The 24,182-nt window shown below is 39.2% G+C and overlaps 1 pseudogene; it reads right to left on the reverse strand.

The window, feature by feature from the left end:
• Positions 1 to 3,463: 3,463 nt before the first annotated feature.
• LOC148010579 (ACT domain-containing protein ACR3 pseudogene) lies at positions 3,464 to 3,982 on the reverse strand (annotated as a pseudogene).
• Between the last annotated feature and the right edge of the window lie 20,200 nt (positions 3,983 to 24,182).

The following is a 24,182-nucleotide window of genomic DNA, read 5'->3' on the forward strand; positions in this document are numbered from 1 at the left end:
CGAGGGCTCAGGAAATTGATATTATAGTGATGATTGTGCCCTAGCGTCGTTGTTAGAGAAGCAGTTGCCGAGATGGGGAGCTACCCTTGAGATATTGCAAACCTCCCTTGCGACACATGCGATGTTGGTATGATTGAGGTGATGACTACCGTGATCCAACTATAGAGCTTGACCCAGAAAGGGAGCGTGGCCCATGAATGTGTTTTGGACCGTGCGATGGGGGCGGTTGGCCAGGATGCTTTCGGCAGCGTGGCTTTGCCACGGCTCCTTGTGGGGTTGATGGTCTTGCGGCGATCGGGCATTGAGCACTTTCGCCCAAAGACCTATCGGATCCTGTATCCACTTGTCACTTTATGAGAGTACATGCATGGTATATGCCGCAACTATAATAAACCAGTGCAATGCAAGGAGACACCACTTATCTGAATTCTATGGTGTTGATTTGGACATTTATCACCTGCGCTTAATTAGCTTTTTCTTTGCAAAAGACGTGAAATTCATTAAACACAGATATGAAAGTTTCGTACAATTTGGGGACATGTCAACACTTAACCATTTAAAGACAAAAAGTTATGGCCAGGTAGCATTTGATGAGCCCTTTATACAACATGGGGCTACTCTATTTGTACGAAGCAAGGCGAGTCTGGGTGGCCAGTTGATTGGGGCTCTGCTAGCGTGGGGCTCCTGTGGGGTTGAACATGTCGGCCAGGACATGAATGGTGTAGTCCCGGGCCGCTACCGTTTCCATAATGTCTTTAAACAATTCATTGAATTCTTCCCTTTCCCGAGCTGCCCTTTCTGCCCTTGAGCATCTGGGGCCCGGGCGTGAGCTGGGGTTTCGTTTCACTTTTGAACTTTATATACATAACCCTAAATCCCTTTTGGGCGGTCATCCCCTTTTTCCCTTTTTTACATGGCCGGCCATAGCCTAGGCCCTTTTTTCCATTGTCCTTCTATCTTTCTAGCTTCCTTTCCACCGCTCGTCTACATTTACAAAATGATGCGCTTGCGCTCTTTTACAAAAGTTGACTTGCGCTTTTCCTTGTGCGCCTTTCTCCCTTATTTAGGACTCTTCTCCTTGTGCGTCCTTGTCTTCCGTTTCTCTTTTCCTTGGCCTTTGTCTTTGTCTTCTGCTTTAGCTTTTCCAAATTTTCCACCTTCGTTCGTTTGAGGGTTAACACCTTTCCTCTTCGCAAGCTCTCTTTCAAGCTTCCATGGCAGACCTATGCCAGCAACTTCACTCTTTTGCCTTTAAGATCTTCATCTTCCTGGAGCAATGGCTTGTGTAAGGGATCCTAGACGTCATATACAAGACGCAGAGCACCATTTTGGCAAGTTTCACGCCACGTGAGCAGCCTGCAAGATCCTCAGAGCTTGCACTGTCCTGGCAGTCTCCCTCAAGGTCAACCTGTGGCACATGTGCACAGTGAGCAAGACGTGGAGCCCTTGCTGAGAAGAAGTTAGCTACTGCACTCTGGTCTCGCCTTGCTTGGCGGTGTTTAGAGGTCTGTCCAGTCATTCTTTGGCAAGCTTGTAGGAGTTCCCTGCTTTTTGAAGAGCTCTGTGGCGTCGTCGTACTTGGATCCGGAAATCCCCCGTCCCTTGAGTTCTCTGCCTTCCCCTGCGATCTGTGATCGGCCATCGCCACAGAGCACATGGAGCTTGTCTGCACTACCAGCAGTGTAGAAAATTGGAGAAGGAACACAAATTTCTTTGAAGATTCTGTGCAGGAAGAGCAAGTTGATTTTGTGCCGTGCGCATATGTATGGACATGGATGGGCATTAGAAAGCATCGCTGATGTACAGGTGGAGCAACTGCTACAGCAGTTAACGGCCCAGGCTTCTGAAAAGCTGGAGGAGGAACTTGTATTCCCATTCTTTGCATTAGGCAGTTCCATAGTAAGAAAAACTTTCTCTGACCGCTAAGCCCACACGATTTCTGGATCCCGACTCATGGTGGAGGCGATGGGGGGAGCAGGCGAAACGAAGACGATGAGCGTGCGAGGTTCGGCTTCAGGCTCCTCGATGGATTGTTCGTTTCTTTATTTGTTTGTTTGTTTGACAGGTAGGCAGGCAGGTGCAGACACTGCAATCATGCATAGCATTGGACCATTGGCTGCGAGCAGGCTTGCAAAAATGGCCTAACCAGTGCTTCGCAGCAGGGAAGCCACTCGCTTAGTAATCCACATCGTCCAGTTGATACTTCCAGTAACAAACAAATGGGGTTTAGTAATGCATGAAAATTGCAGCGAACTTCTCCCTCAGACATCAAGGAGTCTGCACATCATGTTTCGTTTGGGGGCAATTCATGAATGGAGCATTCATGAACTCCACTTAAAACCCTTCCCGTTCGACAACACTTCTGGGGCCTAAGCAGAACACTAATTTGACTGATTTTCCAACCTTAGCAGGGTTTTCTGTAGCTGTTTCAAAGGCATGAATTGTGAAACTTCTGCAGCCCCAAAAATCAGAAGGGGTCACTTTACTGTGGCAGATGTCAAAGCTTTTGGCCAATGGTGCCAATATGAAATCAAGGAACTTACTGACTAAAGGTTCTAAATCTCAACATCATGCAACTTTTGTAATTCTGCTATCACATCGAATCCAGAATTAGTTTTGTTTCCGAAGCTAGTTTGGGGTTTAAGACCTTCCCTTCTTGAGAAAGAACGATAAGGATCATGCCTTCAACTCTTGTAGCTTTACAGAAGCTGCTGAGACAGAATCTGTATACGTTGAAGAAGTCACATTGTCTAGAGGTATTTCATCAGCTTCAACACCAGAGCCATCATCTTGTTCCTCCACATCATGACATCATGTGGAATCTCAACATAGTGATGTCCTATATACACAATAGCACTACTAAACCGGTTCACCAAGGTTGCTGCGTGTGAAGAAGGCTGTGATGATACGTCAGAGATCTGAGCGTATCCTTTGTATGCATAAGCCATGCGATCACCAGAGCTGCAGAAAATTCTTTTGACTTATTCATGCATATCGACAGCTCCTGCAAGCATTTTGTCCACATTATTGTCTCTGTCATAAGAATCTCACATTGACCCACTATAAGGTCCCTGAAAGCAGGCCAGTCTGAATAAGTAAAAACAAATTTGTTCAAGTGGCATGTTGCAGCCTCTTGCCATCTCCTGCACGTTGCAGATGCAGAGACAACATCACGAGCAGAGGCCACATGAGATATGATTATTCCCACTACATCTACAGGGAGTGACTCTATAGGTATCAATTTAGAAGAGGAGGAGTGCATAACTGCATCATCGGCGATCTCCTTGATGATGATGATGAAGAAGGGATTGATGAAAAAAGCTTGGCACAGATCATTTCATTGAGAGAATGTGTTTCTTCTGGGGTGTACATTGACTGATTCTTGTTTGCGAATGCTGACCACCGAGTAGCCTTTCTCGAGGCAATTTTCGATTGAAATCTGAGATCTGTCAGAGCAGCTTGATTAATAGGGCAGGGCAGAGGCTTCATAGTCCCGATCTACAAACATCAACTGATGCAAAGGTTTCTCTGTATGCGTCAAGCCAATTGAGAAATCAGTTTTGACACCTTTTCTATCATCAGTTGCTTTCAGCACATTGGACAGCTGCTCTTTGATGGACACTAGCTTTTGTACATCATCAATAGGACCACCAGTAACTTCGTCAGTTACATACACTACACATGCTACCCTTGCATTATGAGTCCAAACCTTAGCAGCAACAACATTACACTTGAGGCTTGTGAGAACAGCAGAGATATCTGACAACAGTCCTGGTCGATCAGTGCCAGTCAACTCTATGGATGTGTGTTCAGCAATTGATTGAACACCCACAGTATGTCCCAAACATGTTCTTACCTCTGAACTTGCAACAGTTCTTTTTGCTCCCAAAGCTTGTTGCATATACTCAATTAAACTTTCATCTGTAAGTTTGTGTCCAAGTTGATCTGTAACATGGAAAACCATCCATGAACCAACCACCATCTGAGGATATATAGGCTTTGGATATGATAAGATCAAGATTGGTCTGGCAGCTTGGTGTGCTACCTAATGGCAAGACTCTATGGTGCTGCACTCTTGCTGGCAGACCTGTTTGAGAGTGGCATCGTTTCAGGCACCTAAGCTCAAGAGGATGCTGATTTACAACATGATGTACTCAAACTGATATGGAAATGGTTCTTGTGAAGGCATTTATTCCAATCTTAGCAAAAGCAAATCTGTGTTTGACCACTATAAATTCAGATCAGAAGTGAAAGATAGTACATCTGTGACCAAGGATATCAATCTCCAGTTTGCCAAAAGTATCTTGATGATCATGGTCATGCGGTTGCCAATTTCAGCGGTTGCCAATTTCAAAAGATTTGGCATACCACTAGATGTATTGGTATGCAATGCTGCAGATGGTTAAATGGCATTCTTGCATGATGAATGTCGAGTCTCCATAGTGACAAATGCTATCTTCTTGTGATGTATGGACACTTTAGTCCAGATATGGCTGTTTGAAACTGTGGCATCAATACATAGCAACTGGAAGATTGTATTATCATTGACTTCTTTGCTGTGCTTATGTTGGCCAACCATATCATCATAGCCTGAAGCAATACATGCATAAGTTATAGACACATCAATTATAGCAGCAGTCTTGCATAAATTGGCATCATCGAAAACCTCAGAGGTTTGGTGCTGAACCAGTTCAGCTCTAGAGAAATATGGACTAGAAGAAGGGGGTTCTAAATATAGTCAGAGAAGCAACAGTTTTGATGCATATGTATGTAGCAATGGGCTAGTGAATGCAGGCTATGATTGTCCTAAAATTCACCAACATAGGCAAGGACAGGAACAACATATCTCTTGTTAGTTAAATTTAGTACAAGAACCATGATATATCTCTGCATTCTTGAGGACTTATGATTCATGATATGGCTGTAGCTGACTTTTGTCATGATTTGGAATATTTTCAAAGCAACTTGACCAGCCCAGTTGGATTCAAACACTGGCTAAAATTGAAAAACTTGGATTTTTAACTGATCAGTGTATTGCTCTTATGAAGGCGGTTATGGAAAAAATAGCAAGACCTGAATCAAATGCTTCTGCTTATGGCCAACATGTATATGCTGATGGTACACTTGAATCAAATGCTTATGCTTATGGCCAACATGTATATGCTGATGAGTATCATTCCATTGAGCCTTGGTAGCAGAATGGCTATTATGGTCAACATGCTTATGCTTATGAGCATCCGCCTCTTCAGCAACATAGTTATGATTATACTTGTGAAGCTCTCTTGGTTGACCAGCCCAGTTCTTATGGATGTGATAGAAATGGTTATGCTTATCAGTACCCTTCTAGCTTTGATCAGCAGCAAGCAAGTGATTATGACCGACATTATGCCAATACCTATGCTCATGGACTTGCCGATCATCATACTTATGGACAGCCTAGGATGCAAGCACATCATCGTAATCATGTTGGACAGTCATCATGCAATCTTGGATAGCATGTTTATGGGCAACAATATGACCAAAGTTTTGGTAGTATGCAACAGCAAATAGATGTATTTGGACAACAGCATGAACATTTTTGTGACATGTATTCTCATAGAGATTATGGACAGCATGACCAATGCTGTGGGATCAAAGGCAGCATGCTTATGTACGTGAGCAGCAAACATTAGTGGAAGCAAATGCATATGCTCAACCAAACTGTCTTTCTCATGCGCAGCTGGGCTATTATCACCATATGCAGTATGGACAGCATGAGCATTATGGTCATGAGCATGGACAGCCATCTGTTGTACATGAGCAGCAAGATGACTATGAGCAGCATGTCAAAACTATTATAGAGCTGACCAATGGTGATGAGCAGGTGTGTACATTGCTATCTAAGGCTAAACGCATTAGACACCTTACTAGTGATACAATACGGGAACTGCATGATGCGGGCTTATGCTATCGATGTGCTAAGCCACTATCTTGTAATCACCAAGCCACATGCAGGGTAAAGTTTGCCAAAAATATTCTTCGTATTTGAATATTATGATGCAAAGGATGGAGAAGATCTTGTTGAAGACCATTTTGGTATGGGTCCACAACAAGAACCTCAATTCAAGAAAGCAGATCATGGACAGCATGTGGATTTGGATGATCATCATGCAATGGTGACTTCAGCCTCATATGCTTCAGTCATACAGAGCATGGTGATGCCTGAGAGGCTTATGGAAGAGTTAGTGAATACCATCATGATGATCATGCTTCCAGCTGTACTTGACTTTGATCTTATGAAAGTTGATCCAATGCATGGCAACGATACCACTTTCCCTTTTGATCCGGGTGGCTACAGGCTGATTTTGACCCTCTGTATAGATTAGTACTGCTATTGAATATTAGGTAATCTTTTCTTTTACCACTTGTAATGTTGTACAGAGTAGTACTCTGCAACCCACTACTTGGCTATACCAATAAGTCCGATATTTGTTTTTGAGGATAAAAACTTCATTTTTGAGTGGGGATGGATTGTAAGAAGCTGGGAATAAGGAATTAGTGTAAATAATATTGATATTATGCCATGTCACACTGACATTGGTATAAAAGGAGAGGACATGTAATTTTACACATCTTTTGACACATTAATACAATTACAGACTTTCTCTCCCTTCTTGCTCACAGCTTCTATGGCTTCCCCTTCTTTCCTGTCTTTCTCTCTCTAAATCTAGTCTTTCTCTCTCCTCGTCACTCTTCTTCTCTCTCTTCCTGCAGTCTTTCTCTCTCTTCTGCAATCTTCTCTCTCCTCTTTCTCTCTCCCTAGTTCTCTCTCTGACAATGGGAATTTCCCTTCCATTAAGGATGTGGTTCTCATTTGATTTGTTGATGACACAAACGGCACCATGCACAGTAATGAGAAGTCATTTCGATCCTATGTTATTTATTTCTAGCTGTCCTTAGATACTTTAATCAATCCAAGCAATAAAATCATAATGAGTCTTTTTAACCCTCAATTTAAATGGCTCAATAGTCAAGATTGTGACTAGATATCAATTGGAAAAATGTTTAGACTTATAGGAATCCCTATGTGGTTTAATATGGTCATCAAAAATTAGATATAACAATGGGTTTATGCCATAATTAGCAAAGATTTTTGGAAAGGATATACTTGTTGCTTGGCATACTTGTCCATAAAAGAAAAAGGGAGTTTGAAGTTTCTTCACATTCCTAGCATGGCTAACAAGCTTGTATCCAACTGGAAAAGCAAGAGCATGGTTATTCTCTTAGAAAGATTTTTTGATGTGGCACACATAAATGACTATAAGAAAGTGAAAAATCTCAATGTTGTGACTTATGTATCCTTTTCTAAAGCTAGCTACTATCTTGGGTACTACTCTCCTATTTCTAAGCAAACGTGGCATGCTTTGTTTACAGTGAAAAAAGACATTATTACTTTTTAAAATCCTCACCCAAGTCTCTCTTAGGCATTCAAATAATTTGATTGGTTCATTTTCCTAGTTTCTCCTTGTTCAACCCTAGGGTCCCATAAGCAAGGCAATAAGAGTTCAAAGAAAGGTGGCATCTATCACGAAGATGTTTAGATTGTAGTAATTTGATTGCCTCAAACTAGTATGACCTAGAACCCATCCATGTCCAATTTTAGATTCAAACCCATCCATATCCAATTTTAGATTCAAACCCAGATTCTTCCTACATCTCTCTATTGGCCAAACATTTTTTAAGAAAGATCTATGGAATCAATTTGAATTGTCCCAAAAAAGAGGATATGGTAATGTGTGTGCCCAAAATATAGTAAATTTCAGGTGTCCCAAAAAGAGGATATGGTAATGTGTACTCAAGATCTATTGTCATATATTTCAATTGTCCCAAAAAAGAGGATTTGGTCATGTGTATGTCCAAGATTTGTTAAATATTTTGAGATAATCTCTCATTTCATCATGAAATTCCCCAATAACAACGATATCATGAACTTATTGTAGCTTTGTATTAGTTTCCTTCACCCTTCCAAGTTAACTTAGATAGAAATTATTCTAGGAGAATTGAATGGTATGTCCTCTAACTTTGAAATTGGTTCATGGGTTAGAACTCAACTTTTGATGCATTGGGGTAGAAATAAATGAAATATTGTTTAATGATAAATGCCATCATACACTACTAGCTTCATGTGTAATGTTTTCACTCATGTTGACTCCTATTTGCAAGTGTTGAATGCAAGGATTGAGATTAAGACAAGGAAAATCTGAATCAAAGAATATAAATAATAGAAGCTCCTTGAAGATTTAGTCCAATAGTATCTTGTTGGACATGAACAATAGTAACCCCTCAAAAGTTTCCCCATGATCCAAGGAGTGCTAAAACTTGTAAGGCCATTATTATTAGGGGAAATCATGTGAGATCCCAATCATTGATTTGGTCCCGACTTCATGTCCAATGAGGTCTATGTGACCAAATGCTAAAATGGTGACCTACATAAGTCTAACCTTTGGAATAGATGGAGTAATTAAGTTGCTAAGGCACACTACATTGTAGTGTGAGGATGTAAAAGGTATCCAAGACTTCTATTTTGGGAAAAGGAATATCTTTGCTGAATAACAAAGGTTAATAACATGGTATATTACTCATGCTCACCTACCATCTTTTGGACTATAAAAAACCACTCCCCTCAAAACCATGATTATCTATTTACCCAGTTCATCCCCTAGAATTTATCTAGATCTAAGCTTCAATGTTCAAACACATGATTTGACAACTTTTGCGTCACCTTTTTTTGCATCAAAGAAATATTGCTCCTCTAACTTCAAGATTCTATGTACTCTCTATTCTTTGTTGCATACTAGTGTTGGGCAACTCATGCACTCAATGTCTTGGGAGCAGTCGACACACTTCTATTATTTCAAGAGCTTCAATGCATGAAATCCTTGGGCTAGAGCCACTTTCATGTGGATCAAAACTTGATTGTAGTGAGCATTGCATAGTGTATCACCAATCATTATATGGACACACACACAAGCTCCACAACCCAAATGAGTGCTCCTTCATCCCTCAACCCTCTATGGCTTCCACATGAAAAAGAGTAAGCAGGGTCATTGTAAGAAAGAGTGCTTGGAGAGAAGAGTAAGAGAGCTTTACCCTCTTGGTCACTCACCCTCACTCTCTTGCTCTCTTTATCTCAATCTCTCACACTCACCCTCACTCTCTCTCACACAAAGAAAGCAATAAGATAAGTGTACAAAGTTTGCACACACATGAATGGCTTGTTCTATTCATTCTCATCCCTTTTATACACTTTTTTAGGGTTAGGGTTTTGCTATCCCTCTTCAGCATCTAGCCCATGTTTTGGGCCAAAAGGTCAGTTATCTCTTATTGCATGCTTTTCCTATGGTGAGAATGAAATAAAACCTTTGTGGTTTTTTCTTAGAGGCCTATGATATCTTTACAATTTGCACAAAATCATGCCCACAGCTCTGGATTTTCATGATAAATTAATACAACAATGTAACTAGTTAGTGATTTAATTGTGTAACACCTTCATGCACATTGCAAACAATTAATCCTTGATTTTCCATGGCACATTTATAATCTAAAAAATGCACACATTTAGGCTCCTTATTGCATATGGTTAACATTATCCCCCTCCTAGACAAGTACCAATCTCATGGCACTCTTTGTCGTAGGTGGGATGCTTTAGCTCACATTGAAGACATGGATGTAGGGGCTATCATGTATTGTACTTGGAGGAAATTTTCAGGTTATTGATGGCATAAAAGCTTCTTATTCTAAGTTAAGTTATGTTTGAAGTGGTGGTAGGTGACTTGGTTGCGGAAGTTGGTGGTATTCTTAGGATTCTCTTGGTGGGTTTCAATGGTGATTATTCTCTTAGCAAGTTTCCATGGTGAATCGAAGGGAAGAAGTATTGGGTTGAGTATGAAAGAACTTGAAAAGAAGCTAATGGAGTATTAATCCTTGCAATCTTTAGTACTTGCAATTGGGAAACTTGTAATGTTGTCTCTTGCTAGGGGATACTGCTAGTCTTATTGTCATGCACATGTCATATTTTTGTTGGTTTGAGAGACGGGTCAACCTAAAGTGTTATCCTACACTCGAGGACCCAAATCGTGCATGTGAATACTTAGGTATTACTTAGTTAGAAGATACTTGTACACTTCCTCATAGTTCTATTGTTGATGGAGTGATGGTAAGATAGATTGGAAAGACGTGTTGATGTTGAGGGAAAATGCACTTGAAGACATTATTAGTATGCTAGATAAGATGTGTCATAGTTGAATAGTTTGAGACTAAAGATCTTTAGTAGTTGTAGCTACTTCTAGTGATTAATGACAATGGTTTCCTCTTCCAATTCTTCTTCATCTTGCTTTCATTACATATTGTGATGGCATTGACATAGACTAGAGAAAGAAAGGTGCAAGTAATTCAGGGTGGTATGTAAAATCCCTAGGTATGTCCATTTTCCACTTGTTTGTCTACATTCACTTGATAAAAATGGAGAGAATATGTGGTCAAGTTCAATGAAGGTTTAAATATTTCAAGAATGGTTATTTAATATTGCTTGTGAGTTCATGTTGCTAACATACAATTTCTTCAGCAGCTTGCTCCCTTCCCACACGAAAATCTTAGCAATGCTTGCGAGCATTGCAAGGATAATAATAGTGTAGTGTGCATGGATTTTTTAATTTTTTGTTTTTATAGACTCTATTGTGTATAAAATTAGAATGTACAAGTACTATAGATTATGGTACAGGGTTAGTCTGCCACGATGTGAGCCATTGATAAGAGTTAGGATTGTATTGGAGTGTAGCGTATATGTCAAGAAGTTGTGGTAATTTTATAATTAGGGTTATATTTGGAGCAACATCAAGTACCACACCTCCTTGATTTAATCTACTTGCCACATGGAGCTCTCCTTCAATGAGGGTTTTGTTGAGCAAGGGAAGGTCAAAGAGTGATCCTAGTAAATGTGACTCCTCATACAATGGTGAGTACTTGGAGGGAAGTCAAAGAAATGTATGTTCTGTCAATTTGGGATTTCAATATGGTATATCTTTGCGCTGAGATTTCCATGAGTTGACTTTCAAGTTTAGCTATTAAGGATCTGATAATGTACCATACTTGCTTGAATGAGCTTTCATCCTCTACTTTCTATTCTAGTGTTGATATTTCCTTAATGGTTCGCAGGCACAATGCATTATGAAACGTGGGGACCAAACGACATTCCTTATGTCATGACCTGAAACGGGCCCAACACTGGCTCTAAGGCATTAGCTAGGCCTCTACTACACACACACACCACCCCTCATGGCCTCGCAACCAAAAGCGTCTAATGGGTATACTATCCTAGCCTCTAATGTAGAACATTGCATTTGTATGGATTCTAATCCAATAGATAACCCTTCCCACACTCCTCAAAGGGAGTTCCTACACATATCGGTGTAACACACCATGTGAGCATAAACAAAGGGAGCACCCCTTGGTTGATTATCGTGGCCCCACTAGGGCTCTTCTACACCTTGGCGGGGTGGGGATTGGCCCCAACATGCACCATGAACACATAAAGCACATACAACGCATAATCCTCTCTTTTAAACATTTGTTCTAGGATATATAATGTATTCCTCACTAAATATTCTCCAAGGAAATCGATCACTAACCCTACATCTTAGGGTACCTCACCTCCTCAACATAGGCCATTGTTCATCATGAAAACAATTGTTGTACATCCATGATGACATGATGTGTTACATGCAATGTGATTGTGTCTGCTTTATAGTTCTCAAACATTTTTATTCATCAACAAGTAGCATTGTGAAGGTGCATACACATTTCTTTTCATGCCTTTCTTCTAATCGAGATTGTTGCATTGTATGAGGCTAGCACCAAGCATGCTCATGCTACTAAATCCTTTTAATTTTAAACCACATGCATCCTATATACCATGAATCAAAGAAAAATCATAATTTAGCATATTATCAGTCCTTAACACCCCCCTCTCCCTACCACCTAAGGTTGTGCATTCGATGGTAGGTTGAGAGAGCATTTTGCTATATTTTTCTTTATAAAAGTAGTAAATATCCACTCTAACATAAAGATAGGGTTGAACTAAGGCTAATCCTCATGCTTCAACTATACAATACATCCACAAGTACAAATATTATTATTATTTATTTATTGGATGTAAAAAACATAAATTTTCTCTTTTTTCTCTATTTATTTATTGATAAATATTGATATTCTTTGATTTACTGATTTGGACTAATTAAGCTTATTGATAATTATTTTTCTATCACATTCCATCCCATACAAACACCATATACATAACAAAACCCCAAAAACGCATGATTTTACTTAAAATTGTAATGTTACAGGTTTTGCACATTTATAAAGGAATTATTAGACAATCTATTTTTCTTTATTTCTTTAACATTTTTTATAAATCAAAGAATTAACAACCAAGAACAACCATTTTCAACCAAATTTTATCATAAAATGATAAAATCTACAACACTAAATCATAAAATTGCACCTTATGACCTACATATCACATGATTAGAGGCCTATTGATGCTTCCCAATAGCCATGAAGATCCTTCTAACCTCAATATATGCTCTAACATCATTCCACAATCAATATCTCTCATCTCAGCCCATCCCCTTCTCTCATAAAATCAACCATTGAAACACACAAGAGGAGAGAGGAGAGAGAAATATTGAACCCCTTCCCTGCTCATGATCAGATTTTTTGCATTTTTTTCTTTTAATTAAGGCTTTAAGATTTCACCTTTAGAATATTCAATTCAAGTTTTGTGCTTTCATACTGCCACGGCAAGTAGGTTTTTGCATTTTGGCAAGGTAAACGAACTTGAATTAAAGATCGAATCAGCTAGGCATCTCCTGCTGCTGAAATCTATAAACATAGCCTCCATCGCCCACTTTTTGGCTCCCAAATCACATAGATGCTTTATAATGTGAAATGTTATGGGATTAAATGGGGGGTCAAATGACCTCTAATCACCGAGACTTGTGTTACGTTCTTGGATTCAAACTCGATCTAGGAAAACTTGAGCTCATCAATCCACAACCATTTCATTTTCCATGAAAATTTGGTATTATAGATTCCATGAACTGACCTACACATAAAGAAACTATAAAGAGTATCAAGTTGCTTCAAAAAAGAATACACAGTAAAATAGAAACACAACTCTCACCCTACCCCTTGACAAAATCAAGGCATGAAAATCCTCAAGGGATAGGCCCAGTGTAATCAAACAAAATTCCATAGCGAGTCACTAATAAACAACTCCAACACAAACTGGAAAAAAAGAACCATAAAAAAGTCATCCTAGGTGGGGCTTGCATTACCTACCTAACTTAAGACAACTAGACTGGAAACTCCAATGAAATGAGGACTCCTATAGCGTGGTTAGCATATATTTTCTTTTGATACATTTTTCTTTCAAGGTTTTCATACTCGGGCTTGTAAAAAGGATATACTTGAGCGTAGAGACCCAAGGAGAATAGGGCATTGACATTAGGTCCTAACTTGGTACCCAAGAACCTACTAAGCTCTTGTAAGGCAACACTTAATCCTTTTCTCTTCTGCTCACTTTTATTCTCACTCCAACCTTAGTATTTCTTTTCCAGCTAGATGCCATCCCTAAGAAGACAAGGCATCGGTGACTCATTTCCCGTAGAAACCTACCAAGCCCTTGCAAGGTGATAATCAACTGCTCTGAAGATTTTTCTTTCTTTCTTTTCTATTTTAGGGGGTTAGAACCCCTTTTTATACACTATATTTTTATATTTTAAATATATTCAAAATCTTCTCTTCTTTTGATTTTGGCAAGCTTCTCTAACCACATCACACTAACAAAAGCTATTAGAAACAATTACCTAGCATGCTAGTAGAATAGGGTTACTAAGTCAGCCTTCTAAAAACAGATCTTTCAATCCTAACAATGTCTTGACAAGAGGTAAACAACTACTCAAACCTCCCTCAGCTATACCGAATCCTAACCCTAGGACTTCATGCCTTGATTTCCGGTCCCCAACAAAAGAATAATTCTCCCCAAGTACATAAACACATATAGCATTAAAAAAAGTACTCATAAAGGAATAACGTCACCTAGAGTTGGCCACAAGAAGCTTTGGCATAGCAAGAGGCTCCCTCCAAGTCTACTAGATCTATATGGCACAACACTAAAACAAAATCAATTAACTACACCTGTACTAAGCAAATACATGGCCCTCTTGGCCTAATGAGATAATCTACAAAATGACCATTTAGCAGTGTACTACTGAAACAAACACTTGGTCCCTACATAACTCCACTGAAGCATCAAACCAACCAAGGATAAGGGATCCTCAGGCCCTACACTAAATGCATCATGTTATTGGCTAACCCCCCTACATAAATAGCAAGAGGTGTCTGATGAATATGTTGATAAAGGATCGTATGCATCCATGACAGAATAGGAAGGTGCTCAATTGCTACCTGACTCATAACTCAAACTAGCCATTGAGGTAGCAAAACAAAAGCATAATTCACGGAATCCATAAAGTGACTCTACAATCAAGGAACTAACTGACAAGTCACTGTTTCAAAAATATGCAACATATCCAAGGCTGCACGATGGTACATTCGTAGGATGGGATCTCCCATACCATAGGTCCCATTCAATAGATTGCTCACTAACTGCGAGTCACCTTTCACCAATAATCGGTGGATACTACCACGTTGGGATACATTCAATCCCATAATCAAGGCCTTGTATTCTACCATATTATTAGCAAAAGAGTGTCCTAAATATACTCCCATTTTCATAACAACCCTATGTCGGGGATCTTTTATGACCACACTAACACTTGCATGTTTAATGAGCCCTCTAGAAGCTCCAAAAAAATATAAACTATAGACCCAATCTTCATTGATAGGCCATGACATACTAATCAGCTCACTCGTACTTATGATAATCAAAGTCAAGCTAAGAGAGAGGATGTATAACATGTATAATCCATCCTTTCTTATTGAAATCAATAGGAATACTTGTCAGAATAATTTGACAATGGTGGTAGTAAACCTTAATATCCCACATGAAATATTTGTCTTGCCACTCAATAACTAATAACCTTTACTCCACCAAATCACTTGACCTTGGTGGTAACGTTGCTATATATATGAATACTCAAGATAAGAAATGATTCATAAAGTACCTACTGCAAGTTAAAGCTAAATCATAAAGGACCTGCAGAGGTCTTGCCTATAAATACAATTTTATATGGAACATTCCATTTGGGTTCTAGTTTACCAGAAAATAGCTCATGATGACATTCATAGTACAGCACCAATTGACCTTTCACAAATTTATATTTCTTAGCCTGAAGGTCGTGAAGTTCTTTCATTCTCTTCTTTCCTACCTCTTGATGTAATAGATCCTACAATCGAATTTCATCAACATGTGCAAGCGAAATAAATCTTTCCTTCAATGCTTTTGCCCCACCCAATGAATGATTGAGAGAAAATCACATAATGGACAGCTCTATCTTCAATGCTAAGACACACTCTTCCTCATATACCATCTTGAACAGGGTGTGGCCTATAGCTCTCTTGAATCTCGTATTGGAAGCCCAAACTGCCACACACAATTTCTTATCTCAATCTCACTTACTTTTAGGAACTATCTTGGATAAGATCCCTACAAGCTGTTTATTCATACTCTCAACTTGACCATTTGATTGCAGATTATATGGGGTATTTTTATTGTGTTGAATCTTCAAAGCTTCCATCAAGGCTACAATAACCTTATTCAAGAAGTGTGTCCCAACCAGACATTATCTCCTTAGGTGGACCAAAATAGCAAACATTCTGCTCCATGATAAAACTAGCCATCTCCTTAGCGTTGTCCTTCATCATTGCTTGAGCTTTAGACTACTTTGTAAAGTAGTCTGTTGCTACAATGATATAATGCTTCTGTGTAGTCGATGAAGGGTATATTGGCCCAACAAAATTGATACCCCATTTTTTGAAGGGTAACATAAGTAAAATAGGATTTAGTGGCCCCTTACAATTCTTCCTAGCATCAGGTCTTTGGCAGACATCACAACGCTTAACATAACTAAAACCATCCTAGAAAATTGATGGTCATTAATATCCAGCAGCACAGAGAGCTTTTTGGGCAGTGAGTCATCCAACAAAATATCCCCCATATGTTGAATCATGGCATTCCTTAAGAATGAATGGTACCTCATCAGGTATTACACATAGACAATAGATATCATCCATGCCTTTCCGATACAAGACACCTGCTATGATCAAAAAGTGTAGTGCTCGTTACTGCTTAATCTTTCTCTTTTCAAACTTTGATACAGTAGCCCCAAATCCCCTTGTAGATAGATAATATGTTATAGCTACATACCATGAAGGGACAGAAGCTGTATCAATCTTGAATAGACCTTTGATATCACTTGCTTCAGCTATAATTTCCTTCGCCTCCCCAAAATCCACAAGACATTTCACAATATCTAGCAACTTTGGTGGCTTACTCCTAATCTCATAATCAAACTCCTAGAAAGTGATTAACCATTTTGCTACATGGTCAGGCAATTATAACTTGTTCGCCAACAGTCTAAGTCCTTTCGCATTCGTAAAAAATACCCCCTTCTCATAAAGAATATAATGCTTGAATTTCTTTGTTGTGAAAACCATTGCAAGGCACAATTTCTCCATATAAGTATAGTTGACTTCAGATATCCCCAATTTCTTGCTAGCAAAGGCTATTGGATACTATCATTTCTCTTTCCAAATTTAGGTAAAATAGTAACTAATAGAAAACCTCACCTCTTTTGGGTACTTTTAGGATTGGCACTTTCACTAGTTCCTAGTTCACATCCTCAAAGGATACTTGACAACCTTCGCTCCAATTAAATAGATAGTTAAAAGATAACAAGTTCGTCAATGGAAATATTCTTTCTATCAATGTATTAATAAATCTCCAAAAATACCCCACTAATGATAGAAAGCTTTCTAACTCTTTTGGAGTGTGTGTCGGACTCATAGCAACTATAACTTTTATCTTTTCAGGGTTAGACCGTTTCGTCTTTGTCGGTTGGTCCGGTTTGTTACTATTTCCTACTGCTTATTTTGCCCTAGGCGGTCCTTTGATAATGAGGAAGAATCCTCCAATTTTTGCAAACAATGCAAACTTGAATTCACTGATTCTATCACAATATGAGCTCAACTAACCACATGACCTAATTACAACCCATAGGGCACCCCAAAGACACACTTTTGTGGATTAAGAGAAATGCAGAACTATTAGCAAAGCTCAAAACATTTCCTTAAAATGATCAACTATCTATCCCTTGTGGTGATGTGCCCCTAGATCATCAATAAAGACTTTTAACTCCTCTAGGAAAATGTCACCAAAAGTCTTATCGCTTGTACATTTCCAAGAACATGGCGCATTGCATAACCTAAAGGCGATCACATGATACACAAAGGTACTAAAGATAGTGATAAATGTTGTTTTCAGCTTAACTTTCTTTGCAATAGCCATTTGGTTGTATATCTAGCAAAGCAATCCATAAATGAATAGATTTTCCTATCTACTAATTTATCTAAAATCTAATCAATAAATGGTAATAGATAGTAATCCTTAACTATATGCTTATTATTAAGCTCTCTAAAATCTACGCAAAGCTGAATCTGATTATTATTCTTCTCTCGATAACAACTAGTGAACACCACTCCGTGCGTTGTACTAGAAATATTAGGCCATCTTTCTATAATTTTTTCAATTCCTCGAATAGCTTGTCCCTTAATTTGAAAGGGGTATGCCTTACTTTTAGTCACATGGGTTGGCTACCTTCCTTTAGGGGAATGGTATGAATAGCCAGGCTGGGAGGAATACATCTCAGCTTGTCATAACTCCAAGCAAAGATGTCGTATAATTCCTGAATCAAGGACACATAGTCCTACCTTTCTTCCAAACTAAGCATGGATCCTAATTTGATTGGACGTGAATCATTCATCATCCCAAGGTATAATTCAGTTACATTTGCATCTCTTATCCTCTCCCAAGCCTCTATTGGCTCATTCAAAGTTACTTGATATATATCCTTTGTAGTGGACCCCTCGTTGGATTCGTCACTTGATGACGTCTCACTAGCAAATGGAGCATCTAATGTATCTAACTCTATAGAGGATAAAGGAACTCTATCACTTTGAGGAGATTGAGGGTAGGCATCTACTACAATACGTTTGCCATCTCTACCAAAGATCAACCGATCAGCAGGTATATCAACCCGACAGACTGCTTATAAGATCCATGGCCTGCCCAGAAATACTTAATAGCTAGGCTACCCTAATTTTAGTGATGCAACCTTCAAGTTGTCTTGACTTGTCATCAACCATTCAGAGAATCATGGAGGCATCTTTTCTTATTTCTAACCCTAGTCTCTTCATTAATTCTAAACTTGTAAAGTTGATAGAGGATCATGTGTCCACAATTGCATGTTCCACTAATATGCCATCAACATATGTTGCTACCCTTGGACAATGGTTTTTAGCATGCTCAAACCAATCATCTCCTACTCATGCTATTCCCAAGGGCTCCATGATATACCCCATGCAAACAATCTTTTAAAATTTATTATACATTCCTAGAGACAACTTGATCAACTGCAAAAAGTTTACATTTGGCTTAACTTCACAAAGAGAACTCACTAAATCAAATTCATGATAGCTAGCAAGAGATCTCTTTTCTCACCAAACTATTCACTCCTTTGGTCTTTCAAGAAGCTTTGGTGCCTCTTTCTTGGATTTTTCTTTAATCTTTGGCAATTCCTTATGCTTCTTAAGGTTAGTTTTACTATCAATGGCTTTAAGAGGTCTACCTTCCATGTCAGGATTAAGGACTTGTGTCCCCGTATAATCTTACTTAGGGTTTCCCTTGATAGGTTTTGATAGCCTAAGACACAGAGGGGATAGCTTAGCTTATACACAATTACATATCATGATCTCTGGTAACTCAATCCATATGCTACTATAGGTATTCACCTCAACTCCTCATGTAGACATTAAACTAATAGTGGTAGATGGAAAATATTATCCATCGTAACCAAGACAAGCAACAAGTAAACCAAAAGCACCTGCCAAGGTTGCCAAAGCACATCATCCTTGTTATTTCTATGTATTTACAATAGTCAATCAAGAGCCATAAGAAGCTCAAACTCCAATATAAATATGCTCCAAACTATCTAGACTATGTCTACTAGTATTAGAGACCCCTTTTGAATCAAAAGCTCTTCAAAAGAATCACTTTGATGCATCCAAATAAAAATCACAACAAGGTGCCCTATTTTTTATTATTTATTACAACCAAGAATAGTGCAAATCAAGTCCACACATGGCCAAAAACTTCTCTTTAGTGAGACATACAAGTTCCCTTGCTCTATGGGACCATGAATCAAGCATAAACCACCATAAAGTGATCAAAGAGAGTGGATGAAGCCCATATACAACATTCAGCCATGTTTTTCCCTTATCATAAATAGTCAAAATGTCCCACAAATGGCATTCAAAGATCATAGACCAATCCACCAATGATCAAGGGTCAATCATCCATTGTTAGAGGTTATGTATCTAGTAGATAATGACATAGTTGGTTCAAAGAGAGAAGAGGATCATCAAAAGTTTATCTTTAGCCCTCTATGCTATGTTGTTGGCTATCAAAATAGTCTCAAATCAATCCATAAATGGTACTCATGACACATAGCACTCTCCTTCCATGAGCAAAGATGAATCTTCTATTGGTAAAGTCCAAGATGCAAGCATAAGAAGCTATGAATAGTGTAGAGAGAGAAGAAGAGAGCAAATCTGAGTACTCAACCTTGAAAGACCTATTTTAAAACTAAGAATACAATAGCATAGTGTCAGAGAGAGAACTAGGGAGAGAGAAAGAGGAGAGAGAAAGACTGGAGAGGAGAGAGAAAGACTGCAGGAAGAGAGAGAAATAGAGTGACGAGGAGAGAGAAATACTAGAATTGGAGAGAGAAAGACAGGAAAGATGAAGAAGCCATGGAAGCTTGAAGCAAGAAGGGAGAGAAAGATTGTAAATGTATTGATATGTCAAAAGATGTGAAAAATTACAACTTCTCTCCTTATATACCAGTGTCAATGTGACATGGCATATTATTAGCATTCTAACTATTCCCAACTTCTTACAATCCATCCCTTCCCAAAAGTTTTTGTCCTAAAAACAAACCTAGAAAGAACTAAAGAAGAGATGGATAGAACAGAGTACTACTCTGTTTTACAGCTTTACAAATGGGAGATGAGTGAAAATTTATCATTACTGCTTGTGTAACTTGGCCTCATCACTGATGTTTTCCACATACATGGTCAAGTTGAGGAATTGGTTTGTATATTCTCTTACACTTAGGCCCCTTTGTTCCAAACCATACCATCTTCGTTCTAACTTCTCTTTTTCAAGAGGTGAAACAAAGACTTCAGACATAAGTGCCTTGAAAGCTTCCCAATTCTCAATAAGTACATTCTCTTTCTTGATATACCTCCACCAAGTGTGAGCAAATCCTTCTAAGTGGAGTGAGGCAAAGTGTATCTTCATATCATCAGTTTTAGGAAATATGTCGAAATAAGACTCCATCTTAGAGGTCCATTCCTCTAATTCTGATGGTGAAGAAGACTGGCCATTGAATTTGGATAAAACAATTTTGTCCTTGAATTCTCTATCATGGAAGGGTTGCTGTCCCAAAACTGGCTGATCGGGATTTCTAAGTACAGAACCCCCAAATTGAGACTGAAATCTTCCAACAGGTGGCTGAGAATTACCATGTAATCTTCCTGTTGGTAAAGCACCCCTAGAATTCTGAGTATGCAGTCCAAAAGTTTGAGTATTGGCTCCATTCAAACTGCCCAAATAGTCATCATGCCTTTGTGAAGCTTCCCCCACTTCATATTGACTATTTGGTATACCTCTTCTTCCTATGATCCCATCTCCATAACCATTTTGGTTGGAAGGCTAAAGTGGGACTGAAGGGTCACTGTTTGAACAAGCCTTCTCATTTGCTTCTTTTGATCCCTTTTGTGACTGCATGAGTTGAGAAAATTGTGCCATAAGTTGAGCATTAGATTCTACCAATTTATCAATGGAAGCATTGGTTCGGTTAGTTGATTCCATCATCTTCTCAACAGTAGACTTCGTTTGATCAAATGATAAAATCATATGCTCCATTGCTGACAAAATAGTCTCATGATGTTCCTTATGTCTTAGTTCATGGGCACACAAAGCGTCATTGAGTATACTAATCTCTCCTTGTTGAGGCTCTTCAGGGTTCTCTTGAAGTGTGCTTTCCATCATGGAATCCCTGATTTGCTGTGCATAGTCCTCCTGGACCTTATTTTTGCCTTTATGTCCTGCCATACTAGTGCAGTCCTACAGTACCCCCTGTCAGTAAAACGGCTATAACTTTGGCTAGAAAACTCCGATTGCAAAACTTTTTTGTGCGAATCGAAGCTAACAATGCCCTCTTCGAGATGAGCTATAGCACGCTATAACAGATTTAGGACAGAAAATTCTGTAATTGAATTTCAGAGTCTGAACTGTCCAGTCCTGCACCCTGTTTAGACCTGTAAGTGCCCTGTTTTGACCCTGTAATGCAAGAAAGTAACCTCAAATGGCTACCAAACCCTGCAAAGGGGTATATAGGACCTGTGGATACCCTGTAGTACCTGCACCTGTGCTTCAGTATCAAAGGATGTACCTGTATCCACCTGTAAATACCCTGTGGGTAACCTGAAAATGCCCTGTTTTATCCTGTTTTAATCCCGTAGGTACTTGAGTCGTTGGAAAGTCTTCAATCTTCAATTCTCCACTCGTTGTACCTGTGTGAGGGATAAAACAGCAGGACGGGCTCCCTACACGGGCTCCGAATCACCAGGAGGTGGGCAAAGTTCCCCCCGGGTCGGTTGGTTGCACCCCTTCGAGATCTTCGATAGTGAGGGAGGGTCACCTCTCTTTTGTCCCACTATCTCCCCCGGCATCCACCTTTTTCCTCGGTGGGAATATCAACATGGCAGAGGATAGTGTGCTAAGCAATCAGCATGATATGCAATTGAAAAATATCCATTCAGCCTTTCATGAGATGCAATTGATTGATAAGAAAACTTGAGATGGGAGAAGGGTTTTACCTATGCAATTCAGTGACTCACTGATTACTAGTACTTACCCTTTTACAATTTCCCAATTTAGGCAAAAGAGAATCAACCAATCAATTGGATTAGAGTAAACAAAGGAATCAATCAATGTATTCAGTCAATAAGATTCAAATGTTATGCTGAAATCTCAGATTGAGGCCTTTCATTCACTGATTGAAGCTAATATGCATTAGGCAAGCATTGCATTCTTGAATAGATGAATTCAAGCAAAGGTTGGCTGAGAATTTGATGAAAATGTTCAATTCTTTAATCTCTCAGTCAAATGGCTTAAGCTCAGCAATTAGATTAATGAGAGAGATTAAAATTGAAGAGAAATACCTTGACATGACTGAAAATAACTTGCCAAATGCTTGATAGGGCTCCCGGTTGTCCAATGTTAGCAAAATAATCCATAAGGCTTGCTTATCTGATGGTTGAGACCAATCTTGAAGCTTCAAATGCTTGAAATTGAAGCATTAAACCCGTTTCCCCCAAATTTTTGCTCCATAGAAGCTCTTGATCTTCAATCTTTATCCATCCCGTGCTTAATCCTTGCAATTTGTTGAAGAATCCTTGCTGAAATGATTCCACGGGCCAAAAGGATGAAGAATCTTCAAGAAATTGTCAAGAAATGGAAGCTTGGGCTGAAGCTTTCATGGCTGCCCATGAACTGTTCATGTAGGGTTTAGGAAGAGCTGAAGAATCCTTGAATGGAGCTGAGAGCCTTAATCTTGCTGAGGATTATGATTGAAATGGACCAGGAACAATGCCAAGGCTGAGGGGAAGCAAGCTGAGCAGAAGGCAGGACTGGAATCAGCCCGAAAATTGCGCCGCAATTTTCGGGGCTATTTCCTGCTCCATGGCTGATGCAAAACTGAGCAACCTTGTGCTCATTCTGAAGGTCTTGATCTGAGGGAACTATTTCATGTGGTACTTGACCAAGAAACTCAGGGATAAGAGAGATATGAGCTGATCTTCAGGGCTGAACTTCCATGAAACCTGCAGGAAACTCCAAGAAAGGGGAAAGAGAAACCCCTCTTTTCAAAGTAACCACAGTTTGTTCTCAAACTAAGCCCGGTTAACCATCCTTTACCCTAGTTACCTCCATTTTTGCATAAAATTTTATGACGTCCAGCCATTTAAGCCTTTGCCTGCCATATCTGACCTTGGATATCTCCAGATATAGTCTCTTGCTAACTGTAGGTGGCAGCACTCCACTAGTCACTGTCTTGTACCATTTTTGTCTGAAATTGGTTTTGAAATAGGAAAATAGGAGTGAAAATGGAAGAAAATAATGGATCAAAGACTAAAGCTCTGATACCACTTGTCAGAGAGAGAACTAGGGAGAGAGAAAGAGGAGAGAGAAAGATTGCAGAGGAGAGAGAAAGACTGCAGGAAGAGAGAGAAATAGAGTGACGAGGAGAGAGAAAGACTAGAATTGGAGAGAGAAAGACAGGAAAGATGAAGAAGCCATGGAAGCTTGGAGCAAGAAGGGCTTAGTGAGTCACTTGAGTGACTAATTAAGACTTAAGTTTGTAACGAGAGGGAAACACAAGAACTAGAAGTTAGACACCCAATCACTCTGATAGGGGGTATAAACACTATAAGAGATTGAGTTTAGGGCATTTAGATACTATCAAGAACTGACTCTTCACCTTCATCTCAAGCTTCCATGCCTTCCTCCTTTCTCCCCTCTTTCTTGTCTTTCTATCTCCTCTTATATTATTTCTTCTTTTTCTTCTTCTTTCTCTTTTTCTCTCTCTTGAGCTTATTCTCCTCTCACTTCTCAACTTCATTCATTACAAGTGGTATCAAAGCATCAAGCTTTGATCCTTTTCTCTTTTCCTGCTTCCATATCTAGTTTCCTTTTTAAATTAGAAATCCTAATTACTCAAGAGACACCACCTCCAAGGTCCTGCCTAGGTTCTCCACTATTGCCTCACGTAGCCACTTAT

The sequence above is a fragment of the Lygodium microphyllum genome, chromosome 29 (genome assembly GCF_053477565.2).
Source record: "Lygodium microphyllum isolate KBCC chromosome 29, Lygodium_microphyllum_v1.1.10, whole genome shotgun sequence".
Classification (NCBI taxonomy): domain Eukaryota; kingdom Viridiplantae; phylum Streptophyta; class Polypodiopsida; order Schizaeales; family Lygodiaceae; genus Lygodium; species Lygodium microphyllum.